Raw genomic sequence first — 12,403 nt, forward strand, 5'->3', positions numbered from 1 at the left:
AGAGGCTCAGGGGAGCAAAGCATACTATGACCAAAAAGCCAGCCACGCAGAATACCAGCTAGGAGACCAGGTGTGGTACCTCAATTACGAGAAAAGAAAACAGAAGTGCAGGAAATTCCTGCCTTCCTGGACAGGACCACACGAGGTTGTTGACAAAATGTCCCCAGTCGTATATCAGCTAAAAATCACAAAGACAGGAAGAGAGCAGCAATACAAGTGGGTGCACATCAACCAAATCAAACCGTACCCTGTGCTGGTGGAGCAAGATGAGGAATAAAGGTGGAAAAAGGGGGGGGAACTAAACTAATGGGCATATCACACTACAATAATATGTAACATGTTTCCAGGAAATGGCAGCCCTCCTGCTCACGCTCCTGCTAACGTACCTTGCCAAGCTAGAAGGGAGCCAAGGCCTGATGATGCCACCCAAGAATAACCGTAGAAACTATCTTTTTAACGATATCTCCTATAACACGTAGTCAATAGAATAATTTCTCCCTCCCTTATCGTTTTACCTTCCTTTAGATTTTTTTTTTCTCTTCTCTCTCTTGTCACATATAACCATGTTAAGTTGTGACACGTACGCGCGCGTTGAAAGGAAATAGCAGCAAAAACTTGAGGACAATCGATGGTTCATGATGGAAGAAGGGTATACATATTTTTTTTAAAAATAACCCGTGGCCATTAGACCACTGGTCATTTTTAAAAGGGCGGAATGTTGTGTATTAGCCTTCTTCCAAAATTGATATTAATAATATTTGATGATATTTTTATATATTATCTTTTTACTTGTTTTTATATAATGAATGAAAACACACCAAAGCACAGCAGACTGCAAAACACCAGGTGTCACTAAGTAATAGACTGGAGGAGGGCTAGGATGGCAGAATTTGCAACCTTGCTTCAAGGAAGGAGGGGGCCTGATGAACGGGCATATGTCACCCGTGCAGGCGGCAGAGACAGTGGGAGAGTCAGCCAGACATAATTAAGGCAAAAAGCCAACCATCCTGCATGGTTTCAAAGAATTAAATTATTAAATCCAGGGTGAGTGGTCAAATGAAGTGGGTCAGCCAGGCTGTGTGCACAGGGGAGGGAACTGATTTAAACAACCCTGCGCGGCTGAACGTGAGGGGGCCTTTGACCTGAAATTAAGAATAACACTCCCAGAGCAGAAGGTTGGATGGCCACAGTGGGACGAATAAGAGCGTTGTATATCAAGGATGCAGACTCAGCTGAATAACAAGGCTGCGGAGGTCACCAGAAGTTCGCGTTCGCCTAGTTAAGACGAAAAGCTCAATTATTCTGTATTGCTATTAAAGTAACGTTAAAGTCGGAATTTAACAACAGGGTAGGCTAAAGTTATTGATATTCACACCCACTCCAATTAAACCAGGCCACAAGTTACGCCTACTGAGCCATCACCATCATTAAGTCAATATGAAATGTTATTTCCATACTTTAATATACAACTCGACCCAAAGCATATGACAATCAGAACCTTCCTAAGTCAAAATTGAATCGCACCCAGACAGGAGCGAATAGTCGATATAAGGTTGAAGAGGGTATGAACAATAAGAGCGCGGCGAACTGCAAACGTAAGCAAAAGCCGGGAACGACACCAACCCAGCGATCCACCAGCCCAGCAACAGCGAGTCGGGCTTCGACAGGCCATAAAAGTAGAAATAATAACTCCCGGGGTCAGGGGACATCAGAAGAAGCAAGCAGACAAAAACCAGAACTGACTCCAAGGTTCAACCGCCCTCACCTACAAGGAGTGACGGAAATTAATGAGGCCTTGAGTTAACGGCGTCAGCTGGACAGCAACAGCGACTGCGAGCAGAGATGGGGTGGGGCAAAGACTGCGGGGCTGTGGAGTGTAACTTCATGTCAGTAAAGCCCTGACAGGCAAGTTAAGTTAGAGACATCACAATGCCTAATGTCGTGCATGGCATCGATGTTAACGCTATTCACCGTAAACTATATTCCGCTTGTATAACCATGCAGACACCAAGGAGTACGAATTCCTAGGATCAAGAAACTTACCCCTTAACCTAAGATAGCGGAAATAAATTAATAATAATAAGCGTATGCATGAAAGACAAAAGTAAAGCTTGTGAAAAGCCAGGATAACGGGATGAATCACCACCAGGTCGAAAATAAATACATAATAAAAAGCGATGTTAAACCCAGGGTCGGAGAGAAAGGGAGATCCCGGCCGTCTTTGTATCTCCGCAATGCGGGATAGGAGTGTATACGCTCGGAGAAACACCTCCACTGGAGTCAAGCACCACGATGGGAAACGACACACCTGAGGTTACATACAGAATCATAACTGGGAAATGGTAAGGGACAAATGTTAATTTAAAACTTTTAACCATGTCTCTGTGTGCTGTGAGGATCGGAGGGAGTGTGCCCCTCCCTCCAGGTTGTGCAACACGGCCTATGATACGATTTGTAACGTCTGTGTTTTGGGTTCATGAAGAAGGCCAGACAAGAGATAATATTGCACTCAGACAGAGAGACGACTTCGAGGCAATTTGTAACATCTGATTGTTTGCTCGTGGGTTTTATGGAGGGAGTGTGACAACGGAATATACCGTGGGTGATGCACACCAGGACATACGGACGTACGGACACACACATGGACACACCTACCTACGGACAGATCCTGACACAGTAAATCAAAAGAAACCCCGACTCTGAGCATTGGAAACCAGTTCGACCAGGAGTGTCAACTCATCAGCCGAGTCGACCAGCGGGTCGGCTCCGGAGCGAGCTCGACCGGGAGGGTCGGCTCGACTCATCACGAGTTCGACCAGGAGTGTCAACTCATCAGCCGAGTCGACCAGCGGGTCGGCTCCGGAGCGAGCTCGACCGGGAGGGTCGGCTCGACTCATCACGAGTTCGACCAGGAGTGTCAACTCATCAGGAGCTCGACCGAGAGGGTCGGCTCAGGAGTGCGACCGAGAGTGTCGACTCAGGAGCGAGTCGACCACGGGAGGTGGACTCAGGAGTGCGGCCAGCGGGTCGACTCAAGGGCGAGCTGCGACCAACGGGTCGGCTCGACTCTTCAGCTTCTGGGACTCAGCCGAGTTCAGCCGGCTTTCGGGGCTCGACTCAAGCGGCTCCCCATCTCCTCTGCAGGCGGGCAAGACCCGCTTGACAGCTCAACTCGGCCTGCGTGGGCCAACCTCTGCCGAGTCGGAGGTCTCTGCTGCCGCCGGAGTAGCAAGAGCGTCGCGGATCGGCGACGAGGCTTCGTGCTCAACACTGCACGCTGCGAGCGAGCTGTGAGCGCCATCTACCGACCGGGTTCCGAACTGCGACAGCGTATCAACAGTTCACCACGGCGACAGAGGAGCGACTAATACGTATGACGCGCACCGCCCCCTCACCACACGACCACCAGGCGTCTGTTTGACATAAAGAACCGACTCCGAACATTGACTATTCAAGACCACTCTTACCACTCAAACACACTCGAACCCATAAGCCATCCGTGGCTGTGAAGAAACACTCGAGACCGAGTGATGGCCATCCGTCGTTTATAAGAGTATTCGTCATTTTTTTTCTTTAATATTTAGTGGGCTGTACTCTTAATCGCATAAATTCCCAACAGATCCATCAATACAAATTGATTCTTGGCACCTCCTTCCGCCGAGCCACGCTCACGTGGGGAGTGGTGGCCCACCAGATCCTTATCAGGTGATCTGGTCCCCAATTAGTAAACTGGATAAGATAACGATCTTCGGTAAAGGAGCACCGTCGCAGGCCCTTACTCCGAGCCATTCTGTTGTCAGATAACCTGCCGATGTATCTGTTGAGATTGGTGCCTTTAAGAATAATAACTGTTTTTGATTGTGTTTTTATCGCCGTATAATCTTTCAAGTATCTTTCAGTCATAATCGCCGCACGTACTCGCATCCTCTACAGAATATTCAACTGTCCCGTGACCCAAGGTGCTAACAACGTGATAAGGGTTGCGGATGATCAATAAGGAGGGCGGTACTGCGTGAACAATATTGAGTAATCATTCATTAACGTTAAGGTTTTTCTTAGCATAGTATTTGCATGTTTTAACGACTCTCTCTCACTAACAACCATCGCGTTATGCGGGATCCATGTGCCGTTGTCAAGTGAAATCAGACAATCATTGATGATACTGTATTGATGCCGTGTTGACGTTCCGGGATTGAGAGTTCGCATACTATATCATAGTTGAGGTTGAATTAGTAATAAATTGATTAATACAGAAGTGGTTGTGTGATTCTTTCCTGAAGTCTATGCATAAGATCTGCTTCTGCGTTGAGATCTGAACTTGGTGACCTTAATAAACACACATACATACTCAGTAAATGTTAAAGCGATAACGGGGTGAACCGGGGACCTAAAGATAAGCGAGAATGAGACGAACCTAGACAACGATGCCGAGTTAATCTAAGTTAATCTTGCATACTTACACCACACCTGCATAACTGCATACGATTAATTGCCTTATTCCGATCGATAACCCACCCTCGTCACCGAGGCGGGGTCTGGTTATCATAACGACTTGCATTATCATAATTACACCCACTCGCATAATTAATACGATTACCTCTCGGATTGGCATAATTAAATGTCATAATTACATAATTAACATATTTCCGGATAATTACACATTTGGCCAAATTTCATTTAATTATTATTATATTCACTGAATATTCATAACCCACATATACAACATAATAATTTCACCCACGCACGCATACAACACATCAAAATTTTCCATACCAACATATACAACACTATGCAGTTTATATTTTAGTCTTTGTATGCAGTTTATACCTTAGTTTTCTACGGTGTTGTTTAGTTACTGCAGCTACATATCATTGGCATTCCTTTCCTTTGTTAATGCTAATCCCTGCACCCCCCCTTGGTGCTCTTGATCCTGCATAGTGCGTGGGCATGGTATGACTTTGAAGCCCCCCCGCCCCCTGCGCATTTCCCATGTATATGCTAAACTCATCTTGATATGCACATTCTTTTTGTTAAGGCGCTCTTCTACCACCCCCAACCCAGCTTATATGTAAGTTCCTAGCTTGAAGTGTCTCATTCTTCACCTGAGGACGGCTGCTTGCGTTGTGGCCGAAACGTCGTGAGAATTGTTTCATTTTATTATGTTTTATTTTTATTATTTTATTACTTCCCTTCTACGTGACTTTACCGAAAAAACCAAGAAGATAAAGTCGTTAGGTTCCCCACATGTAACGCGGGAGACCAGGGTTCAATTCCCCGTCGGGGAGAGCAACTCTTTTTAAAAAAATGGCCACTGGCTCTCATTGTTATTACAATTTAAAAGGACTTGCTCTTGACTTTAATCACGTGATTTTCCCTAATCGTTAGGTAACCTGCTGCTCTAACCAGCTTGAACTTTTAAAGATAAACCCCTCTTCATTTCAATCGGTAATATGCCGAGTATATGGGTTCATTTCTACTTGTTAGAATATCAGTCAATCTAGAATGAGTCGCATTCTGAGCGAGTCCTCAAATAGGTTAGTATCCCCGCCTGTCACGCGGGAGACGGGGTTCAATTCCCCGTCGGGGAGAGCAACTCTTTTTAAAAAGAAAATGGCCACTGGCTCTCATTGTTATTACAATTTAAAATCACTTGCTGTTCCCTTTTATAACGTTAGTTTTACCAAACGTCAAATCACCTGCTGCACTCAAAAGCCTTAACTTTTAAAGATGAATCCTTCTTCATTTCAAGCTATTATTTACTGAGAATATGAGTTTTTTTTGTTATAATTTCTGTCAATCACAAATCTGCCCCACTCTGACCGAGTCCTCGATAGTAATGTCGTTAGTTTCCCCACATGGAACGCGGGAGACCAGGGTTCATATCCCCGTCGGGGAGAACTACTCTTTTAAAAATGTTTTGGCCTCTGGCTCTCCTTATTGTTATTACTATTTGAAAGGACTTGCTCTTGACTTTAATCACGTGATTTTCCCTAATCGTTAGGTAACCTGCTGCTCTAACCAGCTTGAACTTTTAAAGATAAACCCCTCTTCATTTCAATCGGTAATATGCCGAGTATATGGGTTCATTTCTACTTGTTATAATATCAGTCAATCTAGACTCAGTCGCATTCTGAGCGAGTCCTCGATAGTATAGTGCAGGGGTCCTCAAACTACGGCCCGCGGGCCACATGCGGCCCGCTGAGGACATTTATCCGGCCCATGATCACTAATTGGGCTGCGCTTGTGAGCACTAATTGGGCTGCGCTGGTGAGCACTAATTGGGCTGCGCTGGTGAGCACTCATTGAGCTGCGGCGGTGGGCACTGATTGAGCTGCGCTGGTGAACACTCATTGTGCCCACCGCACTGCGATCTGTGAACAAAACTGCAGGTGTAATTAACTTTTTAATGGCACCCGCACCAGTGTGAGCCTGGGGTAAAAGCGGAGTTCCCCCAATCAGACTGCATTGATGGGCAGTGCAGTCTGTATGTCTCTGTGTGGGCAAAGTTATTGCTGGTATATTGTTTTTGTAGCGCTGTATATATATTGATATTTTACTAATAGCAATTTTGACTCCCTAGGAAACAATGATGTCAAGAAAGAGAAAAATTGACTCAGAGTGTAGGATATTAAAATAACAGTGGACTTATGATTACTTTTACATGCAGTACAAGGAAAGAGCTGTGTGTCTGATATGCCAGAATATAGTGTCTGTGTTCAAAGAATACAATTTACGTCGACACTATGAAACTCAACATAAAGATAAATATGATTGTTTGGTCGGAGAAGTGAGAAAAGATAAAATATTAAAACTGAAAAATACGTTAACAACTCAGCAAAATACTTTTGTGAAGCAGAAGCAGCTAAATATTTCATCACTGCGAGCAAGTTTTCAAGTTGCCAAGCTAATAGTGTGCACTGGCAGACCATTCTTGGAGGGAGAATTTGTTAAAGAATGCCTTCTTTCTGTTGCCAAAGAGATGTGTCCAGAGAAGGCCGATTTATTTAGTACAGTGAGTCTTTCAGGACCTACAATTACACGGAGGATTGAAGAAATGGGAGACAATTTGCATCAGCATTTGCAAAACTCCACAAAAAACTTTCCTATTTTCCTTGGCACTCGACGAAAGCAATGATGTTCGTGATTCTGCACAACTTCTCATTTTTTATCGTGGGACGAATGACTATTTCAAAGTCACAGAAGAGCTTGCTGCACTGCGAAGCATCAAAGGAACAACTACAGGAGAGGATATCTATGAAAAGGTTTGCCAAACTGTGAATGGTTTGGAGCTGAACTGGGCTAAACTAGCCAGCGTGACAACTGATGGTGCTCCTAGCATGGTGGGGTCTAAGAAAGGAGTAATTGCTCGCATTAACCAAGAGATGGACAAACATAACCATTCTCATACAATAGCCATACACTGCCTCATCCACCAACAAGCGCTGTGTAGTAAATCACTGAAGTGGGACTCTGTTATGAAAATTGTGGTATCTTGTGTTAACTTCATTAGAGCTCATGCACTAAACCACAGACAATTTCAGGAATTTCTGTCTGAACTAAATGTTGACTATGAAGATGTTCTGTACCACACAGAAGTCCGTTGGCTGAGTCGAGGGAGAGTTTTGAAAAGTTTATATGACTTACTTCCACAGATTACAGCTTTTCTGCTTTCAAAAAACAAAGAAGTACCAGAGCTCAATGATGCAGAATGGAAATGGCACCTTGCCTTTCTGACAGATGTAATAGAGCTACTCAACAGTTTCAATGTGCAACTTCAAGTAAAGGGGAAGCTCCTCTGTGATATGCAATCACATGTCAAAGCATTTGAAGTAAAATTAGCCTCCTCATCAAACAAGTTAAGGAGGAAAACTTCTGCCATCTCCCCACAACTCAAAATCTGTTAGCGGAAAAACCATTGGTTGCAATTCCCAAAGAAAACATGTGTGGATTCACTGGAAAAATTGCAAAAGGAGTTCCAATTTAGATTTAAAGAGCTTCATCTCCATGAACAGGACATACAGCTTTTCCGTAACCCATTTTCTATTGACATTGAAAATGTGGATACAATTTACCAAATGGAACTGGCTGAACTGCAGAATTGTGACTCTCTGAAAGACGCATTCAAGTCAAGCAGCCTTCATAATTTCTATGCATCTCTCCGCTCTGAGACATATCCTCATCTCAGGAACTATGCACTCAAAATGACAACCATCTTTGGCAGCACTTATGTCTGTGAACAGACTTTTTCCAGAATGAAACATTTGAAATCTCCAACCAGATCTAGACTAACGGATGCACACTTGCATCACTTGTTACGACTAGCAGTGACAAATATGGAACCGGACATTGACCATCTCATTAGCCAAAAGCAGACCCATAGTTCCCATTGAAATACTGGCAAGTTTGTTGATTTAACTTTACTTGTTCTTCATTTTAAATATTGTATTTGTTCTCGTTTTGTTTCTTCACTTCAAAATAAGATATATGCAGTGTGCATAGGAATTTGTTCATAGTTCTTTTTAACTATAGTCCGGAGCTCCAACGGTCTGAGGGACAGTGAACTGGCCCCCTGTTTAAAAAGTTTGAGGACCCCTGGTATAGTGGTTAGTATCCCCGCCTGTCACGCGGGAGACCGGGGTTCAATTCCCCGTCGGGGAAAGCTACACTTTTAAAAATGTTTTGGCCAATGGCTCTCATTGTTATTACCATTTAAAATCACTTGCTGTTCCCTTTTATAACGTTAATTTCACCAAACGTCAAATCACCAGCTGCACTCAAAAGCCTTAACTTTTAAAGATGAATCCTTCTTCATTTCAAGCGATTATTTACTGAGAATATGAGTTTTTCTTTGTTATAATTGCTGTCAATCACGAATTAGCCCCACTCTGACCGAGTCCTCGATAGTAACGTCGTTAGTTTCCCCACATGGAACGCGGGAGACCAGGGTTCAATTCCCCGTCGGGGAAAACTACTCTTTAAAAAATGTTTTGGCCTCTGGCTCTCCTTATTGTTATTACTATTTGAAAGGACTTGCTCTTGACTTTAATCACGTGATTTCCCCTAATCGTTAGGTAACCTGCTGCTCTAACCAGCTTGAACTTTTAAAGATAAACCCCTCTTCATTTCAATCGGTAATATGCCGAGTATATGGGTTCATTTCTACTTCTTATAATTACAGCCAATCTACAATCAGCTTCATTCTGAGCGAGTCCTCGATAGTATAGTGGTTAGTATCCCCGCCTGTCACGCGGGAGACCGGGGTTCAATTCCCTGTCGGGGAGAGCTACACTTTTTAAAATGTTTTGGCCACTGGCTCTCATTGTTATTACTATTTAAAATGACTTGCTGTTCACTTTATCACGTGATTTTCACCAAACCTTGAGTCACCTGCTGCACTTAAAAGCCTGAACTTTTAAAGATGAATCCTTCTTCATTTCAAACGATTATTTATTGAGTATTAGAGTTTATTTCTAGTTTAATTTCTGTCAATCACAAATCTGCCCCACTCTGACCGAGTCCCCGATAGTAAAGTCGTTAGGTTCCCCACATGTAACGCGGGAGACCAGGGTTCAATTCCCCGTCGGGGAGAGCAACTCTTTTTTTAAAAAAATGGCCACTGGCTCTCATTGTTATTACAATTTAAAAGGACTTGCTCTTGACTTTAATCACGTGATTTTCCCTAATCGTTAGGTAACCTGCTGCTCTAACCAGCTTGAACTTTTAAAGATAAACCCCTCTTCATTTCAATCGGTAATATGCCGAGTATATGGGTTCATTTCTACTTGTTAGAATATCAGTCAATCTAGAATGAGTCGCATTCTGAGCGAGTCCTCGATAGTATAGTGGTTAGTATCCCCGCCTGTCACGCGGGAGACCGGGGTTCAATTCCCCGTCGGGGAGAGCACCCCTTTTTAAAAAGAAAATGGCCACTGGCTCTCATTGTTATTACAATTTAAAATCACTTGCTGTTCCCTTTTATAACGTTAATTTCACCAAACGTCAAATCACCTGCTGCACTCAAAAGCCTTAACTTGTAAAGATGAATCCTTCTTCATTTCAAGCTATTATCTGCTGAGAATATGAGTTTTTTTTTGTTATAATTGCTGTCAATCACGAATTAGCCATACTCTGACCGAGTCCTCGATAGTAACGTCGTTAGTTTCCCCACATGGAACGCGGGAGACCAGGGTTCAATTCCCTGTCGGGGAGAACTACTCTTTAAAAAATGTTTTGGCCTCTGGCTCTCCTTATTGTTATTACTATTTGAAAGGACTTGCTCTTGACTTTAATCACGTGATTTTTCCTAATCGTTAGGTAACCTGCTGCTCTAACCAGCTTGAACTTTTAAAGATAAACCCCTCTTCATTTCAATCGGTAATATGCCGAGTATATGGGTTCATTTCTACTTTTTATAATATCAGTCAATCTAGAATCTGTCGCATGCTGAGCGAGTCCTCAATAATATAGTGGTTAGTATCCCCGCCTGTCACGTGGGAGACCGGGGTTCAATTCCCTGTCGGGGAGAGCTACACTTTTTTAAATGTTTTCGCCACTGGCTCTCATTGCTATTACAATTTAAAATCACTTGCTGTTCCCTTTTATAACGTTAATTTCACCAAACGTTAAGTCACCTGCTGCACTCAAAAGCCTGAACTTTTAAAGATGACTCCTTCTTCATTTCAAACGATTATTTATTAAGTATTAGAGATTATTCCTAGTTGTAATTTCTGTCAATCACAAATCTGCCCCACTCTGACCGAGTCCTCGATAGTAAAGTCGTTAGGTTCCCCACATGTAACGCGGGAGACCAGGGTTCAATTCCCCGTCGGGGAGAGCAACTCTTTTAAAAAAAAATGGCCACTGGCTCTCATTGTTGTTACAATTTAAAAGGACTTGCTCTTGACTTTAAACACGTGATTTTCACCAATTTTTAAGTAACCTGCTGCTCTAACCAGCTTGAACTTTTAAAAATAAACCCCTCTTCATTTCAATCGGTAATATGCCGAGTATATGGGTTCATTTCGACTTCTTATAATTTCAGTCAATCTACAATCAGCCTCATTCTGAGCGAGTCCTCGATAGTATAATGGTTAGTATCCTCGCCTGTCACGCCTGTCACGTCGGGGAGAGCAACTCTTTTTAAAAAGAAAATGGCCACTGGCTCTCATTGTTATTACAATTTAAAATTACTTGCTGTACCCTTTTATCACGATAATTACACCAAACGTTGAGTCACCTGCTGCACTCAAAAGCCTGAACGTTTAAAGATGAATCCTTCTTCATTTCAAGCTATTATCTGCTGAGAATATGAGTTTTTTTTGTTATAATTGCTGTCAATCACGAATTAGCCATACTCTGACCGAGTCCTCGATAGTAACGTCGTTAGTTTCCCCACATGGAACGCGCGAGACCAGGGTTCAATTCCCCGTCGGGGAGAACTACTCTTTAAAAAATGTTTTGGCCTCTGGCTCTCCTTATTGTTATTACTATTTGAAAGGACTTGCTCTTGACTTTAATCACATGATTTTCCCTAATCGTTAGGTAACCTGCTGCTCTAACCAGCTTGAACTTTTAAAGATAAACCCCTCTTCATTTCAATCGGTAATATGCCGAGTATATGGGTTCATTTCTACTTCTTATAATTACAGCCAATCTACAATCAGCTTCATTCTGAGCGAGTCCTCGATAGTATAGTGGTTAGTATCCCCGCCTGTCACGCGGGAGACCGGGGTTCAATTCCCTGTCGGGGAGAGCTACACTTTTTAAAATGTTTTGGCCACTGGCTCTCATTGTTATTACTATTTAAAATGACTTGCTGTTCACTTTATCACGTGATTTTCACCAAACCTTGAGTCACCTGCTGCACTTAAAAGCCTGAACTTTTAAAGATGAATCCTTCTTCATTTCAAACGATTATTTATTGAGTATTAGAGTTTATTTCTAGTTATAATTTCTGTCAATCACAAATCTGCCCCACTCTGACCGAGTCCCCGATAGTAAAGTCGTTAGGTTCCCCACATGTAACGCGGGAGACCAGGGTTCAATTCCCCGTCGGGGAGAGCAACTCTTTTTTTTAAAAAATGGCCACTGGCTCTCATTGTTATTACAATTTAAAAGGACTTGCTCTTGACTTTAATCACGTGATTTTCCCTAATCGTTAGGTAACCTGCTGCTCTAACCAGCTTGAACTTTTAAAGATAAACCCCTCTTCATTTCAATCGGTAATATGCCGAGTATATGGGTTCATTTCTACTTGTTAGAATATCAGTCAATCTAGAATGAGTCGCATTCTGAGCGAGTCCTCGATAGTATAGTGGTTAGTATCCCCGCCTGTCACGCGGGAGACCGGGGTTCAATTCCCCGTTGGGGAGAGCAACCCTTTTTAAAAAGAAAATGGCCACTG

The 12,403-nt window shown here is 43.0% G+C and overlaps 1 non-coding gene across 1 annotated transcript; it reads left to right on the plus strand.

Annotated features, from left to right (window-relative positions):
* Positions 1–9,828: 9,828 nt before the first annotated feature.
* On the plus strand, positions 9,829–9,900 carry TRNAD-GUC (transfer RNA aspartic acid (anticodon GUC)). The gene has a single exon. It is a non-coding gene; the product is annotated as a tRNA-Asp (tRNA).
* The last annotated feature ends 2,503 nt before the right edge of the window (positions 9,901–12,403 follow it).

This window comes from Lampetra planeri, chromosome 66, assembly GCF_965212315.1.
Source record: "Lampetra planeri chromosome 66, kcLamPlan1.2.h2, whole genome shotgun sequence".
NCBI lineage: Eukaryota > Metazoa > Chordata > Hyperoartia > Petromyzontiformes > Petromyzontidae > Lampetra > Lampetra planeri.